We start from the raw sequence: 16,651 nt of genomic DNA, 5'->3' as shown, positions 1-16,651 counted from the left end.
TTCAACTGAATTGCATCCAGAAATATTTCATTCAGTCTCTAAAGGAGAGCAAAATGGAAATATCTTCTTTGCTTGTGACATTAGATTCTTCTGATAGACCTAATTAAGAGGCTGAAAACTTTTGCAATTCCAGTAGATTTGTTCTTTGAAAGGTCAAGCTTAATCTTAATATTGCAAAACAAACACATTTTTTTTAGTTCATGAATTTACGTGTTGTCCTTTTTATAGCTCTGTGCTGAGCTGTGTAATAATCTTGTGTGCACTTCACGTTTGTTTTAAAAGTAGCCTTTTAAAATACAATCATGGAAAACAATTGGTGAAATACTACTTGAATGTTGGAGTATATGTTCTTACTATGTAAATATCTGGATATTAGTAACAGTCAACACTTGGAAGAATGTTTAGAGAAACCTGATGCAGATATGCAAAGTGTGTTTGTGGCGAAGGTGTTTTTGAAATGAATGCTCCTGAGGATTGTTTAGCCAGGGTTAGTATCTGAAGTCAAGCCACAGCTTAGGCACGCTTCAGACAGTCATCTGTGCTGTGGTGCACTCACTCTTCTGTTCTCACTGAAAGCTCTCTGGAAAGGGAAATGTGGGGAGAACCAGACCCTGAGGCAGCTTGAGCTGCTTCCTACTTTAAGAGTGGACGGGGACTCACACAAAGCCTCCGTCAGCTCAGAAAGGTACTGTTAGTTGCCACCTTCAAGCTGAAGTCAGCCAGCAGTGTGAGCGTACCTCTTCTGTTGCACTGTACAGACAAATAGCTCTAGTGAACTGCAGCTGGAGCTAGCTGTTTTGACTTTGAATTCAGATACCCAGGAAAAGCAGAGCTCACTCAGCTACGCACCAGTTTCAGCTGTGAGCATCCAACTAGCAGCACCAGTTCCCAGTTGAATCCTGGATCTTATTCTGTCTTTTTCCTGTGGTCTGTCCATAGGTCAAAATCAACCAGCTTAGCTGAAATGAAAGATGTACCTTCCATTTTCAGGTGGTTCAGTATAAATGCTGTGTAGTAGCTCAGTGTGGATATTGTATGGCAGTGGCTTTTTGGAATATAATTTGCATATTTGTAAATTAGCAAGACTATTCAGTAAAATAAATCAGTATAACATTTGATTGTTGGGGAGAGGAACGTACATCTTGGTTATTTTAATAGTGTTACAGCCTAAGTAAGGTTAGGTACTTCTGTAGAAAGAGAAATAGAATCAAACTCCTCCTCAACACACAGGCTGGGATTAAGACAAGGTAATACAGACAAACTGGGATGAAGGATAATAGGTAGCTTATATAAATTTGTGTTTGTATAACTGCTACAGTAGTAATGCTAGTCACCAGCATTAGTCCTAGCTGATGACTTTGGGAGGGCTTTGAGAAAATGTTACCAGTGTTGGCAGAATTTTCCTCATTCCTAAGAAGAAACAAGGCAGAGAGCAGGCAGATTGGTTGGTAGTTAAGTCAGGTGTAAGTGGCAGAGCAAGACTCAATGTCAGCTGTGCTTCATTTGTTTTATATTTTGCTGTTCATTTTGAATGCTTGAGATCAAACACAGTAACAAAGTGTTTCTGTTCAACTTCCATACCAGTTTGCCCTCTCTGAATCTCAGAATAGTTTTAGGTTTCTGAGTAAGGCATGGGAAAGCATCAGACTTTCCAGGGTGATGCATCTGTAATATTAAGTTTAATGTTCTGTCTTTCTCTTGTGGTAGTAGTTTCATTTGACTGAAAAATTTCTGGTCAATAGTAGTTCTAAAATTTTACTTTGGTCTCAATATAATTTTGAATTTTTTTTTTTTTCCTCTGGTTTGACTTCATTGCTTCTTGTTGAAATTAGTTATGTGTGCTTATTGAAAAAGGTCAATGTTTCACCATTTCAGTTCTTTTTTAGCTTTGCACAGAGACTGATTCTCTGTAAAATTTATAAATGGGTGAAATCACCTTTGTTCTGGATGCTTATCAGATGACTACTTCAACTTATCTGTGTAAAATTAATGGTGATTTTTTAGCTATTGTAACAGCATCATAAGATCAAGCCTTGCAGTATGGACCCCACGAGAATAACAACTCTAATGTCAGAGAAGTTAATTTTACTCATTGTTTATAACAAGCTTAAGCTAAAGTTTAAGATACAAGGTGTTGTTCCATAGCTCTCATTCATTTTAAATCGTAAATAAATACAGTAAAAAATACTTAAGGGAGTTGTTTCAGGATGAAGTGTACAGAATTATTTTTCTAGCTGCTAATACTGAATGCATACTTGTGCACTCATTCTTAGAGCATATTTAATAAAATTGTGAATATCAGCTCAAGCCCAAAGGGCATGTAAGTGTTATGTCGCTAAGATTGAATTTTACGTATTCTATTTTTAGTTATCTAGTTATACGTATGCTGTAGATTATGCTTTGTATGAACTTCTGTTCAGAGTGATCACATATGGGACCATAAAATTAGTCAAAGATGTCTGCTGAATGAGAAATATTCCCTCTTGCATTATCTTTTGATTAAGGGGCAATTGAACCATTGATAAAAATATAAAAAGAAAATAATATCACTGCTTGGGATAAAAGATTTGAATTTCCCTGAGAAATTAAACACAAATTATTCCAACTGAACAATAGCATCATTAAATATAGTTCTTTTCAGTGCTTTCCAAGGATTAAGTTACTGGGTGAGCTGATTTTGCATTCCATTAGCTTCAGAGCAACTTGAGTGCTGCTTTTATGTTGTTTATGTGAAGCTGTTCTGCAGAAAACCTTTCTTTTCCAGTATTCACATTTTAGATAGCTGTCCCACATGGAAGTAAAAATTAGACTTCATACATTTTTGCATGTAAGCTGTGATGAGGACTGTAAAGCATCTCTTACTCTGGAAACAAAATTTGCATTTTGGAAATACTTTGATTGCACTTGGAGCAGAAGTACGTTCATCTTGAATATCATGTAGCAATAATGAGATAGAGACTCCAAATACCAAAACTAGTCATTTGAACTCTTCTGTTGGGCTCTTGCTTGCATAAATTCAGTTTTAATTAGAAAAGTATTTCTTCTTCTAATTTCCTGAAAACTTTCGGAGGGCATAGGTGACATGCTTGCCGGATGGGTATGATGTGTTCTTATTAAGAAGAGATCACAATTAGTATTTACTTGAGTGATTTTCAGCACCAGTGGAAAAGACCCAGCTGAACACATTATTGTTAGGATCTAACACAAGCATTTCATTTGGTACTTGTTAGGCGCCTAGGGAGCAAAAAACCTACTTATACCTGTATTAGGTGAATATCTGGATCTGCATCAGGAGGACTGTTTTCAGTTCAGACAGTCTGAAGTATCATTTACTGCATTTGCACAGTATGTGGCACAATGCAGTGGTGTCCTTTAACCGAGGATGTTGAAGTAAAAAAAGGCAGAGATGTCACAGAAAAGTGCAAAACATTCACTCCCTTCTACAGCTTCTGCCAACTTAGGAAATGAAGTAAACATATGTTAGTCTATATGTTACTAAATGTTACTCAAATAATGAATGTGACCTTGTAAAACTTCTGGAACAGAAAGGTCTCTATCAGATGAAACCAAAGGGGGTGAATGAAGGAAAAAAAAAGAGAAAGCCAGAACAGAGAAAGCAATGTTTCTTGTTTATCATATGGCAGAACACCTGCATATGACACTATAACAGATGTCTACAAAAATAGTGAAGTTGTCAAGGTTGCTGCCAGCACTCACATTCCAACCACATTCCTACCACAGCCCTAGATGAGGGTCTTCACTGTACACGCAGACAGACCTCTCCTCGCAAGGCTGCAGGGATGGCTTTGAGGGCCCCAAATAACCTCAGCAGGGAGGAACAGGGATTCCCTGCAAGCTTTCCTGAGAGGAGATTTTTCTGGGGGAGAGCAATGGTTACCTTCCATGGGAGAATGATGCTGAGGACGTAGGCTGGCTGCAGGGGTACATGGCACACAGCAGTAGGACGGAGCTGCAACATAGACTGGGCCATTAAGATTTACTAGGAGAGAAAGGAAGGTGTTAATATGTGTTCTTGCTTTGCATAATTACTTTTTCCTGAATATATAATAAAAGATCTTATTAAAATAAGTGGAACAAAATTTCTAACTACTTTATACTGAAAGCAGTTCAAGAGACTTTGGTGTAGAATTTTGTTGTTACGAATAAGTAGTTCTTTTGACTGATTGATGCAGAATACTGGAATGAATGCACTTCGTACTTTCTTGGAGGAAAGGGGTGGAGGGAGGCTGGCAGAGCAGGTAGGTAACCTATAATATATGAGAACCATAAGAAGAAATTACATTCTACAAAAGTGAAATGGTAAAAGTAATGGATAGTAAGATTTTAGCACAACAGCTGCTTTGCTGGAATAGATTAAAATCTGCTGTGGATTTTGAGAACATGGATGTAGTAGCCAGGTGAAGCGTTCTTTTTATTTGTGAGGAATACATTTGCGTCCAAAGAAGTACAGCTATCTGGGGTTTTGGGAGACATAATGTTCCTGTCAGAAATGGTCTTTAATAAGGTGTGCAAAGTACAAAATACACTTCTCTCTTACAGATTTTTTTTAAAAAAAATCAAATTTGAAGACTGTATTTCATTTCTCAAATACTTGAATTAATCTTGTCTATTTTTTTATTTTTTAATTGGATGAAAAATTGTCTCAAGAATTATATATATACACACACACACACACATATTATTTAGCCAACAGACGTTTACTGTCATTTCGTTTTACCTTTCATGATTTCATCACTTCCCATATAGTAAGGCCTTCTTGAAAACAGCTTTAAAGGTGTTTTGGGAAATAGGGATATTTGGAAGTTTCCTACTGAATCATTGAAAACCTTGAGAAGTAGTAGGTTGGTTTATGGGTTTTTCCATACATTTCCCCACATTAATGTGTAAAGTTATCAGTTGATGGAAGAAAAGGATTGAAATGTCATATCTTGTTAACAGTAGTTGCTTGCAGCTCTCTCATTGTTGTCTCACAGAGCATAGACTTTTTCTTTTATCTGTCTATATATATATATTTATGTGTCTTTGTATTTATATGAAGTCTTGTTTTCAAAATGGAATGGAAGGATGAGACCCTAACTGTTTAGGAAAGATTGTTTATTTCATTTCTTACACAAGGCTCAAAATCCAGTAGATCAGATTATGTCATACCTATCATCAGAAAATCATCAGAAAATCATCAGAATTTATATTTCCTGAGGCAACAGCAAAAGAGCCTGTACTTTATTGTAGCTGTCTGCCAAGGCCAGTCATGCTAAATGAAACTGCTATTGGATGTCACTAGAATTCTCTTCTTTATTCAAAGAAGAACCATGAGAAAATAGCTTTTATCCTCCAAACTACATTTTTAGTTATTTTGGTATTTGAAAGTAGAAAGATATTTTTGCACTCAGGTACAGTTTTCTTAAAACCTATTCTCAAGCTATTCTCTTTGTTTCTTGTCTTAAAATACAGATAAAATTACCATTTGTTTTTACTGTACGTGAAGGTTCAGGTCGTCTCTTATTTTAAGTTCACCCATTGCTGCTAACAATGTTCTAAGGTAAAACAGATACTTTAAAAAACCCCAACAAAAACACAAACACAAAAATTCAGGACAGAAATGGGGACAGAAGTGGTAAAAAAAAATAATAAGGGTAGATTGAGGAAAGCTTTCATTTATGATAACATTAAATGACAACCCAAGTAAATGGCCTGGCCTAAATTCTGTTTTATTCCTTTTGTAGTTCCCTACCATTAACGTTAAGCTGTAAATATAACTGGCAGCTCCAGCTGTTGACTTGAAGTCTGTGAAAAAGATCAGTCATTTAACAGACAGTCCGGTTGTCAGTCAAGGCTGACTTGCCTATAAGAAAGCAGGTCAGCTTTGAGGAAAAGAATGAGAACTCCAGAAAGCAGAATGTCTCAGTGAGGGCACATTGAGGGGAAATAGGGTGAAACTGAAATGTAAGGAAGAAAGATGATTATAACCTGGCAGCAGCAGAGCTTGCACATACTCTTCACAGTGTGCTCCCCTTTATGGCTGTGCAGCTTTCCCTGTTTCACTGCATCATATTTTCTCCACATACAGTTGCAACCTTTGTCCACAGGGAGGTTTGCACTAGTAATTCTGGAATGGAAGGGTTTGAGTGAATTTTGGCAACTATCTGAGCAGAGACCGTCCTTTGTAATGGTTTTCTTACCTCTGCTTTCTTTTCTCCAGGCAATGCTGAAAAATAAATTCCACCTTTAGATAATGTGTCAAGATTTCAGTAACTTGTGCTTACGGTTGAGAAGGATGGGGAGGAGGAAGAATGCTATTTAACAGCCATTTTATGTAAGGATAGATCTGTGGAAGGTTTTATCCTTACATAATAAACCTGGAAATTGGTAAACGGTGAGAAACTTACCTGGGATGCATTTTTGCAACTTAGCCCATGTAATGACAGTGGACTGGCTTGTTGTCGGTGTCATCTGGCTTTGGATTAGGGAGGCAAGAGGAAGGAGCAAAAGGTTTGAATCGTCTTCCTGCACTGTCGCTGTGGAATACATTTGGAATGGCAAAATCCTCTACTTCTAGTGTACTTAAAGCCATTCAGAAAACGTCACAGAAAAATGTACTGAGAGGAGGATCCTCAGCTGGCAGATTGACAAACTGGTGTAGGAATTCAAGATACTAATTTTTTCACTGTCTGTAAGAGTGGAATTGTATGAACTCATGAAGCTCTGCTCCAGGTTTTACAGTTTGTGCTCTGCAGTCTTAGGGGTACAGTAAGTTACTAAAGATATGATACGAGGAGAAACACAGAGGAAAATCTGCTTTGCAGAAAATCAGTGCATGATTTTCAGGGTAGCATCTTCCAACTCAGTAGGGTTGGATTTAGGTCAGTAAGGCTGTCTTATGAGTCAAGTAACTTTGAGGATAGTACTTTAAGTGTTTTATTGGCTGCTTTCAACACGTTAGTTTGGTAATGGAAATTTGTGAAAATTATATATGCTCTTGTTTTTTAAATGCTTGGGTGAAGGCGTTAAAATATTGTCTGGAGCATTTCTGAGTCTCCAGCTAAATGGAGCATTTGATCCATCTAAAATTAAAAATTTATTTGATTTGATTGACATTTGATTGAACAGATTTCTAAAAATCTGTATATTTTGTAAGAGTTGTTAAAAATCTGTATATTTTACTTCATAGGCAAAATTATTACCATTATAGGTAAATTTATATCTTTATCTCAATTTCTGTATTTTGTTCCCAGAGTGTTATATGACAGTATAATGTAGATATACATTATAGATGGGACCAGACAATTCAGGCCGAAGTACCTTCCTATATATAAGCAAGACAATCATCACAAAAAAAAATTCCAAACAATGTTTTCTTTAAAACTTGTTCATAAAGTCCTTGATAAGCATTTTCTCAGAATAAGCTAGGCAGGAAAAAACGAACATATAGTGTGCATATTATTTACTGTGTAAATAATAATTATTAGAGATAATAGATCATGTAGTTAACTGTCTCTGCTTCTAGGAATGGTAATTAGCAGAGAGTAATGATCTTCACACATCACTTGCCATTGAAGTTTTCTATAATAAGAGGTACAAATACAGCTTTTCTCACTAAATTAGCTACTGAGTTAATTATTGAAATAACTGTGTTTAGGAAAGACTGCTTGAATGTGTATAGCGTAGGACATGTTGTTATCCCAGTCATGTGCTTTCTGCCGTCAGGGTACAGGGGCTTTGTCTGGCTAGCAAAAAGCCTTTTTTAAATGAAGTCGTCTTTTTTGAGAGTTGTATGTGAGGGGTAGAATGGAATCAGCTGCCGAGAAAGCATCTCAATAGTTGTCTGTGGGATGGATTTACCTAAGCAAAGAGGGATTAGGGAGCAGAGATCAGAGCAGTGCCATCCTGTAAATCTGCTGTTGACATTGTTATACTCTCTGGATGGTTGCGTATTTCCAATAGTGGCCAGGTTGTCAGAGGCAAGGCAGGTTTCCCCCCAGTATGGCAGAAATGTTACAGGTAGAGAAGGTGAGATGAATGTGCTCAGATGGAGCTACTTCTTTCACTGGTTCTCATTATACAATAAACTGTAGTTGTAAATGAACTTGGCAATAGAAGGACTGCAGCTACTGACAACTCTTTTCCTTAGTTCCTAGTCTCCTTTTCTGTCAAAGAAAGGGGTGACGGTCCTGCCTCAGCAACAAATGAACATAGGAAGAGAAGATGGATAAATAAAAGTCTTGCACCGTAGAATGTAGCATGACAAATTATTCCCGTACTGGCTAAAATCTTATGATCAAGTTAAATTATATTTCTTTATTTTCTTCCTTCATGTGACAGAAAACAGGGTAATAATAACCTCCTTCACACTAGCCTTCTTTGCCTTCACAGTTTGGTAATTGCAGATTCCATTTATTCCTGTTGGAATAAGTAATCACTGCAAGATTATAAACAGGACTAACAGTCACTTGGAAGCTTTTTGTTACTATAATATCATTTACCACATTAGCTTTTTTTTCCCCTGCTTGCTTGTATGAAAATGAATAAATTAGATTTTTAACTTGCTATGATGCAACAACTGGTTTTCCTATTACCTTGCATAGGATTTTCTTTTATGTTATTTATCTTACTTCCATGTTCTTATTTTCCACTCATCTTATAGAATCATAGAATCATAGAATCACAGAATCGTTTATGTTGGAAAAGACCTTTAAGATCATCCAGTCCAACCATTAACCTAACATTACCAAGTCCACCACTAAGCCAATTAAGGGTAGAGTAGCAATTTCGTCTTTCCTGGCTCGGTGGCTGGATTATTTTTAATGAAAGTAAAAACTAGGAATCATTAAGATTGGAAACGATCTCTAAGATCATCATTCCAATCATCAACCCAACACCACCATGCCTACTGCACCATGTCCCAAAGTGACACATCTACCCATTTTACACTTCCAGGGATGGTGACTCCACCACCTCTCTGGGCAGCCTGTTTCCAATGCTTGACTACCCTTTCTGTGAGGGATTTTTTCCTAATATCCAATCTAAATCTCCCCTGACGCAGCTTGAGCCCATTTCCTCTTGTCCTATCACTAGCTGCTTGGGAGAAGAGACACCCTCCTTTCAGGTAGTTGTAGAGAGCGATAAGGTCTCCCCTCAGCCTCCTCTTCTCCAGGCTAAACAATCCCAGTTCCCTCAGCCGCTCCTCATAAGACCTGTGCTCTAGACCCTTCATCAGCTTTGTTGCCCTTCTCTGGACACACTCCAGCACCTCAATGCCTTTCTTGTATTGAGGGGCCCAAAACTGGACACAGTATTTGAGGTGTGGCCTCACCAGTGCCGAGTACAGTGGGACAATCACCTCCCTGCTCCTGCTGGCCACACTATTCCTGATACAAGCCAGGACGTTGTTGGCCTTCTTGGCCACCTGGGCACACTGCTGGCTCATGTTCAGCCGGCTGTCAACCAGCACCCCCAGGTCCTTTTTGGCTAGGCACCTTTCCAGCCACTCTTCCCCAAGCCTGTAGCATTGCATGGGCTTGTTGTGACCCAAGTGCAGGACCCAGCACTTGGCCTTGTTGAACCTCATCCAGTTGGCCTCGGCCCATTGATCCAGCCTGTCCAGGCCCCTCTGCAGGGCCATCCTACCCTCCAGCAGATCGACACTCCCACCCAGTTTGGTGTCATCTGCAAACTTACTGAGGGCACACTCAATCCCCTCATCCAGATCATTGATAAAGATATTAAACAAGACTGGCCCCAAAACAGAGCCCTGGTGAACACCGCTCGTGACCGGCCACCAACTGGACTTAACTCCATTCACCACAAGTCTCTGGGCTCCGCCACCCAGCCAGTTTTTTATCCAGTGAAGAGTATGCCCATTCAAGCCATGAGCCGCCAGCTTCCTAAGGAGAATGCTATGGGAAACAGTGTCAAAGGCTTTACTGAAGTCCAGGTAGATGATGTCCACATCCTTTCCTTCTTGTACTAGCATAAGATGATTCACTTATAAGGATAACTGCCAACTGTATCCAAATACACCTGTTGATGAATGCAGGCTTTAAAAGTCAACATTTCCTGCAAGGTATTCCAAAGTGTTTTCATCTAGATATATAAATATTGCTTATTGTTGTCCGATCATTTCTAGGACCAATTTTTTAAAATATGTTGGCACAATGAATGATTTAAATATGTACTCCTTTCCTACCCTACTGAGATAAAGTCACCACACTTTGGAGCTGATTGATATGCTAGTTAGAATTTAGTGTTAACACTTTGTAGGGGTTATTATCAGGGAGCATGTTTTCCTGATGGGAGCTTTTGTTTTTACATGAGTAGGTGTAAACCACTTACTTCAGGCACATCTGTTTTAATGCAGGTTTTCTGTGTGTTCTGTATCATCAAGAATAGGAAGATAATATTTTCAAATGTGATAATTTAATACCAATTTTATAGAAAATGGTAGTGGTTTTATAATCAGAGATACACAAACAGGCTTGTTAGAAAACAATGCAGTGGGCGAATCACCTCATGATGAAATATGACATTCATTTTCTTTCAGAGATATGTTACATAAATATATAATATATACTATATAGTTTTTAGTAAGTTTTCTCCTTACTCTCAGAACTCCAATGTGGTTTATTCCTCTGGGGGAAAAAAAAAAAACAACCTAAAACCTCCTCAACTGGTACAATGCCTAAAATACAACAGATCAGCAATAAAGTATATGACAGTAACATCCTGCTAATTTCAGAGCAATAAATGTGCAGGACCTTACAGACTTGAAAAAGACTTTAAATTGACTTGTCATTGTTATTCTTTGTGAATGAAATTGCACTTAATAGGATATATTATATTTCTGTTCATGTAAGCAAAATGTTATTTTTCTGTTGAGTCACAGCTGGTCCTAGAAACTTGGTATTAAATACACAGTCAGTAAAACAATATGCTTCAAATTCTAGTTCCTGCTTCTTCTGCAGGTAGACTCCATTACTAATTTTTCTTTCAAACTTCTAGGTTTCTCTTCTTGTATGTGAAGCTCTTGGCACCTCTGCATTCCAATCAGTCATATTTCTGTATTATTTAAAGTGAGTGTAGGAATGTGTCCAAAAATGGTGGCCTTTCTGCTTTTAGAGGTGGTGCCAGATAAGCTGGAAAAAATCTCTAGAATGGATGGGATTCTGAAGAATTGTAACCCCAGATTCTGAGCAAACTGCAAGGGGCACTGACTTCTCAAAGGTATATAACTTTGATGGATGTGACTTCTCAGGGGCATATGATTTTGATGGACAGAAGGCAGAAGGCATCTATTACATAAGATCTTTTTCCCAACTGGAGTCTAGCAGAGGAAACGGGAAGTTTTTAAAGGAAAGTTTGCTAGAGTATTCTAGTGTAGTCAAAACTATACTGTTACTTAGCATCATTGAAGAAATGACAGACCTTTTTTTTTTAGCAGACACCCTGCATGGAAAAATTAAGCTTCTAGAAGGAAGTTTTAAAAATTTTGGACAACTTTAATAAGTACTACTACAAACCTGTCTCACGTGTGTAAGTGCAAACACACACAGCAAAAGAGTATGGCTGTCTACTGGCAAGTCTTTATGGAGACACTGGCACATCTCATCCATCTGAAATTATGAATGAGTGTTGGGCAGTAAATGTAGCTCATTGTTGATAATACTGAATGAAAGTATTGAGCATGTTAAAGAGTTCCACTGTGTATTTCTTATGCCATTGATATTTTTCTGTGGTTTCTACTTTATTCAGGTGAGCAGAGAATTAAGTTACCTTACACTTCCGTTCACTCCATAGGAGAAGGGTTGACAATGCTCAGTGCTGGTTTACTAGGGGTTATATATTTGGAAGAGGTGAGACACAGGTTCTTCTGGGAGAATTTTCCTATAAAGAAGGACAGGACTTTCAACCTCTCCATTATTCCTGTCCCGTTTCCTTCTGAATGAATAATCAGATGAAAATTGGCTGCAGTCTCAGTCTGCTATTCTGCCCAGCAGAGGCATCATTCTTAGTATCCTGACAAGGAGAGGAACTGGCCAGAGGACTGAATTTATAATGCATCTCAAACATTACCCCACCAATCATGCAAAAAAATCCCTCTGAGAAAATATTAGATAAGCCTTGCTCTAACGTATTATATACACTTGAGCTCATGCATTTGCCTCCCAAAAAAACAACCCCTAACTAACTAAAACCAATTTAAAAATTATTTCAGCTGATACATGCTAGTATAGATTTAAAGAGGAGTACATTTTGTATGATAAGTGAAATAGCTGCTGTTAGTGGTTTTAGACTCATTTCGAAATGGATGCTTGAAGAATCCTTTTCCTTACTCTGGAAATGTGTACTAATAACAGACAAGATCTATAATTATGATGGGCTATAATCAGTAGCTTAAGTCAAGTGAAAAAAAATGCGCTTTTACGTTTCATGTGGCTACATTTGCTGTGCACTTACTAAATTTAGCTTCTTAAACTATACAAATTGTTTGTAATCGTGCTGCAACCAGAAAGGCAGTGAGCATTAGGACTGGTTTTTGCTTTGGTTTGGTCTTTCTAGAAATGTAGTTTCCCTATCTTTAGTAGAAAATTAGAAAATCCAAAGTATTGATAAGTTTTATGCAAATGAAGACTGTATGCACAGATCAGCTACCTGTAAATACTATTTCTTTTGTTGAAATTCAGGATTTTGATGTGTATATGCATCTTCTGTTATTTAATGTGATGATAAAACACTTGTACGGTATGGTCATTATCACAGTACACATTTTGCAGGTAGTGGCACAGGTTTTTTGGTTTTCCTTTTTTTATCCAATTCATTAGCCTAAAACAATGATTCAGTGTCTACAGTGTGCTACAAGATTTCCAATTAGCAAAAAGCATAGAGAAGGTTATGCAAATTAAATGAGAGTTGGTATATTTAGATAACATGGAATAGATGGTGTGCGTTTCACAACTTTGTGGCTGAAATTCGTGTACAATGCCTAGTAGAAAGCATGCATAAGAAGCACTTCAGACTACCAGTGGAGGTGTTTCTAAAAAATGTGATTAATTTTAATTGAGAGTTAACTAGTTAATTAAAAGTGAGGAAGATTATGTAACTAGAATTTTGATGATGACGTGTTCAGAAACAGTGAATGAGGTTTTCATAGGCAACCTTTTGGTGAGAAAAAGTCTTGAGATACTAGGGAGAAAACTGTTGATAGATTGCTACAGTGTGTATTAGAGTGACTCAAGGGACATTTTCCAAATGTACAATTGCTCATTGGATCACTGCTGTAGCTGAAGAAAATGTATCTCTGTTTCCTCAAATCTAAAAGATGAGGTTTCAGCCCTAAAACGGATGCATTAATGCTTTTAAAGATGGCAAAAACATGTAAATCCCTAGTATTGGTTCTAATTTGGAAATACACTTTTCAAACTGCAGATGTTGCTGTGAAATTGAATTTTCACTACCTGATCAGCTCAACATTATGCAGTTTCTCTCCTGTCTACGTTTTCTGTGTCTGCAACACTCATGAATCCAGTCTAATATCAGCATGCAGTAAAACCTCAGTTTAATAGATCTAAAACAAGGTAGCAGATGTTTGGGTTGTCATTATGGAGGTACCAATTACAATTCTGCAATTAAGTGCAATTTCTCTTTTGCACTTAAAGAAAAATGTTCAGCTCATTTGTCTTTCATGAAAATATAGTAAGCTTTTGCCAAATATATGGAACAAATTATCAGAAAGTTATAAAAATCTGTTAATCTGGTCTTAATTGTAATCTATTTGGTTTAGAAATGGCACATTTGTTACTGATCTGTGTTTTAACGATACTGGTAATAGGGGAGAAACATGTTCCTGCTTCTTTCTTTATAACTAGCTTTAACTGAAACTTTGTACTTAGACTATATTTAAGGTAAATTGGTTGTTAATTAAAGTAACTTAACAGTTGCTGTGTCTAATTATTTTGATTATATAGGCTACTTGTCAACGGTTCTTCTTGCACTTAAACAAAGCTGGAATGGCACTAGTATAAATCTAACAATTGCAAGTTCCCTGTGAATGGGACTGTACAAAAGGACAAGAGTGAAGATTTTTAGTGTCCAAATTTGGAAACAGAATACATAATTTTCAAAATTTGAGAGCCAAAGGGTCATTAAATTATATGTTATAATGGAACATATGAATGGTTTTTTTGATCAATAACAAAAGGAAAGTCCCTACATACAGATGAATAACATCTTATAGTATAATAAATATACCAAGACTTCTGGGGAAAATGTGGAGAAAAATCTGTGTCTGTAAAATTCAGTTTAATCTAAACTGGAAACACTTAGGCTGGAGTATCCTAATCACAAGTATGATTAATCAGTAGTGTCATAAAAAGGCAGAGTTCACTCTTCGCACTGTAATGTGGTGTCTTAATGTACCTCTGTTTAAATTCAGCCATGAATTGTTGTCATTTAGAATTGAGAGATTTTTAAAAATTATTTTTATTTTTTAAATTAAGACATCCAACCTTCCATTTTAATTGTTTTAATCTTGAAATGTAGGCTATATATTACAAAAGGAAAAAGTTCAAATTAAAGAAGCAAAATGGATTGGGAGATGAAAAGGAATAACTCATGTGGCACATCTTTTGATTACAGAGTCGCTAATGAACTGTAATGTATAAATATAACATACATGTCAATGTTTGGTTCCTTAGAATAAGTATTGTTCAGTTACATGTGCAGGATTTTATGAAAAGGTATTATTAATTTTAAAAAGTTACCAATTAATGTTTTCATATTTGAAATCAGAAATCCTTGCTCTGGGCCCAATTAAATTAATTACATAGATAAATGTAGTTAAATTTAGCTTTGTTAACGGCCTCAAATATTGCTTCTACTATAGCTATCCCACTTTTTCTCTGGTTGTGAAGCTGAAGGAAATAGCAATTTTTGTTGTAGTTAGTGCTAACGGGTTCTTTATATCTAGGAATAATATTCTCATATGAATAGTGCATGTTGCTGATATGTGTCAACATTTTGCATGTCTGAAAATTTATGCACAGGCAATATAAATGTTTTGTCTGTATTTTTAACTTGCATCCTCTGTTCTTGAGAGTGAATTGAAAAACTGATGAAGTATGGACTAGCAAAGTGGACAGTGAGGTAGATTGAAACCTGGCTGAACTGCTGGTCTCAGGGGGTTGTGACACCAAGCTGGAAGCTGATCACTAATGGTGTATCCTAGTGATCAGTAAGGGGAGCCAATACCGTTTCACATCATTAATGATCTGGATGATGGGGCTAAGTGCCTGACATGCAAGTTGGAGGTTGCAAAAACTGGGACTGTTCAGCCTGGAGAAGAGAAAGCTCAGGGGAAACATTATCAATGTGTGTAAGTACCTGATGGGAGGCAATAAAGAAGATGGAGCCAGACTCTTCTCAGTGGTGCCCAGTGAAAGGCAAAAAGGCAATGAGAGCAAACTGAAACACAGGAAAGAAATTCCATTTAAACATAAGAAAACATGTTTTACTGTGAGGGTGGTCAAACATTGACACAGGTTGCCTAGAGAGGTTGTGAAATCTTCCTCCCTGGGGGTTTCAAAACCCAACTGGACACAGCCCTGAGTGACCTGCTGTAGTTGGACCTGCTTCAGCAGGGGCACTGGGCTTAGATGGTCTTCCAAAAGAGGGAGGCTGGTGCCTGCCAGCCTCAACTGCTCTGTAATTCTGTGAAAAATGTATACAGGACTGATAGATCCATCTTTTTTGCCTTTTACTACTGAGAAGAAGAAACAATTTTCCTGTTTGCGGTAGTATTTTTTTTGGCATTATCCTTTTATTATTCAAATGAATCAAAGGTAAATTTGTCCTTCAAACTAAAAGGGTAATTTAATTATTTGCTATTAAAATTAAGGACAAAGTATTAGCTCTCTTTGAATGTAAAAATAGGTAACAGTCAATGAGAGAGGGAGTAGAGACTGTCACACCAGCTTTTCAGTCTGTTCTTCATGCATGATTTCATCTTCTTTCATAATCACTCTTGGGGGAATTTATGGATAGTATCATTTTTTCCTTGTTCCTGTTATGTGAGCTGAAACGAGCAAGAGTCCATATTCACTGAGCCACATCAGTGCTGCTCTCTTAACTTTGCCATGTTGAGAGGAAATGTCACACTGATACATTACATAATTACAGCTGGCCCCTTTTTATATGATTATTGTCTTGCTATTATTTGAGGGAACACGAGATGTTGAAATGCACTGTTTTTATATAATGTTATAGCTGAATAAACTTGTATCCATCCCAAGTGCTAGCAATGAGAATTACATGGTACCACAGCATTGCATTAATTAAATAGATTGTTGCATCATTTTCAGGTCTGTCTTCAGATAATAGAAAAAAAATATTAACTAATTACCCTCCTAAAAATTAAATAATTACCCTGCATCAGAGCTAATTGACACAGGAAGCTTGGATTTGAATATTCTCCAACTGTTGTGATAGATCTAATTGTGCCAGTTGTACCTAAATAATTCCATCGTTCTGGCTACTGTACAAATGTTTTGTTTCTTACACCCTATACAGTAATGAGTCACAGATTTCTGTTACCAGTTTCCTAGGAAGTTTGAGCAGATCTGATAGCTGAATGGTTGTTAAA

The 16,651-nt window shown here is 37.1% G+C and overlaps 1 protein-coding gene across 15 annotated transcripts in view; it reads left to right on the top strand.

The window, feature by feature from the left end:
* Positions 1-16,651, top strand: part of ATP2B2 (ATPase plasma membrane Ca2+ transporting 2) — a 189,987-nt gene that overhangs the window by 110,877 nt on the left and 62,459 nt on the right. The window lies entirely within an intron of this gene.

The sequence above is a fragment of the Pelecanus crispus genome, chromosome 7 (genome assembly GCF_030463565.1).
Source record: "Pelecanus crispus isolate bPelCri1 chromosome 7, bPelCri1.pri, whole genome shotgun sequence".
NCBI lineage: Eukaryota > Metazoa > Chordata > Aves > Pelecaniformes > Pelecanidae > Pelecanus > Pelecanus crispus.
This window is presented reverse-complemented; position numbering and strand designations above follow the sequence as displayed.